The sequence below is a fragment of the Fringilla coelebs genome (assembly GCF_963513975.1).
Source record: "Fringilla coelebs genome assembly, chromosome: 6".
Classification (NCBI taxonomy): Eukaryota; Metazoa; Chordata; class Aves; order Passeriformes; family Fringillidae; genus Fringilla; species Fringilla coelebs.
In genome coordinates, this window is record NC_140034.1 from 48,408,114 (window position 1) to 48,412,531 (window position 4,418).

Consider the following 4,418-nt stretch of genomic DNA (forward strand, 5'->3'; position numbering starts at 1 on the left):
CTCTTTTTTTGCAGACGCTGCACTGGGTACATCTGTTCTCTTACTTTGTAAAATGAATGGATTTTGCCAACATTGTATGACAGCTAGTAAGGTTTCCAAGACAAAAGGAGGAAGAAAATCAGACATTTCATATCTCACTCTCCCTTCCCTCTTTTGTTGAAAGCAGTGAAGCTTTAAATCAGGTTGTAACACAGAGCTTGGTTCAAATTGGTGTTGTGAGCATGGACTCTTCCAGGTGCACAGGGTGAGGTTTTACAAATGTGTTTTAGAGACAGGCCCTGGTGCCTCAGGCCTGTTAGTGTCCTCTTAAGGGGGACAAGAGAGAGAGGCTGCCAGGCACAGCTTGAAATGAAACTGATACAGCACCAATAATGAGGGACTATATCTGGAAAGATCTTTCAGAGTTATTTTTGTCTGAGATCATTACTTCTGGACAGCCTGCTGACAACTGCTGGGCACACAATACAAATACAGCCCACCCAGGGTTTGGCTCTCTCTGCTAATGTGGAAGTAGCTCACAGGGGGTTAGCAGAGGGAAAGGATGCTCACACTGGGTTTCCTGCTCTGATTTTCAAACTGATCTGTGTTTGTGTATACAATGCGTGCAACACTTCTTCACTGAAGCCAGCAACTGCTGGAAGCAGTCTAAAGAACTGGAAGCAATTCTTCACTATTTTTCTAATAATTCCTTTTGTTACCATGTGTCCCACTTCCCTGGTACACTCCTCCCTGAAGCCACAGCTGGAGCACACCTTCCCTGTCCCAGAATCAGTGGGAGCTTTCTCTGTTCCCAGCCAGGCTGATGCAAGGAATCCTGGCAGTGCTTCACCCCGCTCAGGGAAGGCAGACAGGCCTGGGGGGCAGAAGAACAGCTCCCTATCCCCTCTGAGATCTGCTCGCTGGGTGGCACTTACCTCCTGCCCTCCCACACTGCGCTTGTTGAGGTGAGCCCGGCTACAACAGGAACACGCCTCTTCAAAGTTATTCAAAGCAGCGTGTTTACAGCAGAGCTGGCTGGGGAGTGAGGCTTGCAAAAGCATGGGTGAGGTGCTGATTTATACCCAGGTTTAAATGGGAGCCTATGTCTGAGGGCTCCTGGGGCTCCTCCTTTTCTTGACCTGGGCAGTTTCTGGGTAGGGTCTCTCTGCTGCCAAATATTTGCAGCTGAGGTGGGAAATCAGGAGTCAGAATAAGAGGCTGTAAAACTGACTTTAGCAGATAAGGCATTCCTGTCAAATCCAGCTTAACTGCAGATTTGTTTTTATTATTTTAGAAACTACATTCTTGATAATTTTAGTTCTAGAAGAGAGGTAGTTATTGCCTGGAGTTGGCCACTATAGGCTGGAGGGCATCATGCCTCATGTAGAAAAAAGCACTCTTCATTAGAAATGAGCCCCTTCAGACCAGGACTTAAGAGATTCTCTTTAGGGACATTTTTCAGAGGCTTTCTGTGGTCTATACCCACTGACAGGCTGTCCTATGGGAAAGGAGTAAGGACTGACCTAAGGGCTGAGCAAATCTGCTGATTTGAACAACTGTGAAGAGTAGCTGATTTCTGTGTTGATTCCACAGGGACTAAACCTCTATCTCAATTCTTCTTAATATATTGTGGGTTTACCCCAGCTGGACACCTGGTGCAGACCAAAGCCATTTTATCACTACCTTCCCACAGCTGGACAGGAGAGAGAAAATTTAACACAAGGCTTATGAAGCAAGCTCAGGATAGGGAGATCACTCACCCATTACTGTCACAGGCAAAACACACTCAGCTTGGGGAATTTAATTTATTACCAATCAAATCTGAGTGGTGTAAGGAAAGTAAACTCCTAAATTTTAAAACATCTTTCTCCTACTCCTCCCTTCTTCCTGGGCTTAATTTATTTCAGAATTCTTTACTTCCTTCACCCACTGGTGCAGGTGGATGGGGAATGGGGTCTGTGGTCAGTTCATCATGCCTCATCTTTGCCCCTCTCTCCTCTGCTCTCACATATTCTCACTCTTCTCTTTAGCTGCAGTTGCTGTTGCAGTTTTCTTCCCCTTCTCAATAGTGTTGACACAGAGGCACTTGGACCCATTGCTTCTCCTGGACACAGGGGAAGCTTCCAGCAGCCTCTCACAGAAGCCCCCCCTGCAGTCCCCTCCTGCCACCAAAGCCTTGCCACACAAACCCAATACTTATGTACTCTTTTATTTTTCTTCTTTAATTGCACTCTTCTGCTTAGCCATGTTTTTCAGTTTTAGCCCTTTTATAATATTTGTGAAAGCAAATAGGGCATTGCACCACCTCAGTGAAACACAGCAGCAGCTCTGCTGCTCTTGGAGCTCAGAAGGGGTGAATATAATGAATTTTCCTCAGGCTGGGAGGGGGCAGGTTGCAAAGAACACAATGACTGTTAAACCCAAAGTGAATTATTCAGAACAGTGATGAAGTGAACAAGGGGAAATGGGAGTGAAAATGAGAACTCCCTGAATTTGAACTGTCACTTCCTACAAAAACTGTGACCAGACAACCTTTTCCTTAATACAGTGGAAAGCCTTATAGAGCTTTAAAACCTTTAAAATTTTTATAAGGCTTTTTATCCATAACTTTGTAAGACTTGCACTCAAAACATAGGGCTGACTGCACTAATTATGGCACTTAGTCCTTTTCTTTTCTTTAAAAAAAAGATGGACACAGGGACAGGAAGTTTGCAGAAGTTGAAACATAAGATATAATTAGTGGAACTAGCTGTGCCTGGTCTGGCATGCAGAACAGCATTGTTGTGGCTGTGTAGTTTGTCTTCATGTGGCTCAAACTGCAGCTGCCCTTGGCTTCTGTAAAGGTCAGTTAGACCAGGTGGTAGAGTGGGGCTTCTGCTCAGCAGGGGCGCTTCCAGTGTTTCCATCTCTCTTCCCTCTAAGTGATTTTGTACAGTAGGATGTTAAATGTGATATTTCTAATACCTTCTGCTAATGCATCTTAATGGTAATAAAAGGAGGCAAATATTGGAGAGAATCCTGCTTCCAAGTTCAAGAAGAGACTTGGATTCTATCTCCTTTTCTCCAGATAGCCCAGCAGGAGCTCCATTATATTTTAGGCTTCTTCACGTGAGATTGCATATAAACACAGAGTAAGCCATAAATCTGAAACACTGAAATCCTCACAATACCAAGTAAATACAGCTTTGCATATGAGGGAGTCCCTTTGTAAAAGAGCTGGCCACAGAAAGTGCTGGAACTTTACTGCTGGTGGCCATGCCTAGATAAGGGATTACAGAAAATCTGAACCACTGAACAGGCTGACAGGTAGACCAATACAAATATACATACATTGGTGCTGGTTCTTTCTATGTAGACTGAAATCTTTCAGGAGCCAGTTCTGGAATAAAAATATAGCAGTGGCCAGTGACCCAGACACACACAGTCTGAGAATATTGTATCATTTTTGTTCCATCTGGAGCTAGGAAGGAGGTATGAGGAAACAGGATGCTCCTCCCAGCAGGCCTCTAAGATTTTGAAAGGAATTGTAAAAGACCAAATAAAAGGAAGAGCAGAGAATCACTCCCTTTTGCCTCCTGTTGACCCCTTTAGGCTGCCCTTAAAATAATTTGGTTGTATTTTTGTCTGGTACTGATTAGTTCTCACATCAGGAACCATTCCACTTCAGAAGGGGAGTATGAAGGAGTCTCCATTAAGCCTGCAAGCAGATCCATTTATCTGACTGGGAGCACTTACACCCACGGTGTTTCTATGCTATAAATCCTTGGAACCTGTTCCACTGGTGACAGATGGCCTGGTTTGGGATTAATGAAACAAAATATCTGTGCCACTGCATCAAACCGCTCAAGAAGCTGGCATCAGATCCCCAGCCAAAGAAAAGTGTGCAGACTACTCTACTCCTTTCCTCCTGGAAATTTTTCCTGGGGAGAGGGGTGAGAGAGATTTGGCCATTAGTCTGGGAATTGCTGGCAGTGAGAAGTTTTCCTGGAGCAGCCCTGTGGTGCAAGCTCCCTTTTCTCCCTGGACCTGTGGACAAATGGCCATTGTCTGTGGGACTGGCTGGAGCAGCAAGGGACAATGCTCCTGAGACTGGCATCCCAGGGCAGCCGAGATGTGGTGTCACACCAGCCCGCTGCCTGGCTGGTGTGTGTTGGATGTGCTGTGTGGGGTTCATGTGGGTGTTTTTCAGAGTTCCCTAGGTAGGAATGCTGTGGCTTACTGTTACAATCAGCTTCAGTGGGGTGCTGAGCAGCTCCAGCACAAACTATGCTGGAGGGTATAAGAGCAGCATAAAGCTGCCCACCACAGAGGGGCCTCATATTGCATGCTGAACCAGTGACAGAAACAGAAAATGAGCAAGGAGATGTTGTATCTGCACAGTAAAAATACCAAGTAAATTAATATTTTTAATTGCTGTTACACACAGAAGAAATGAGGAA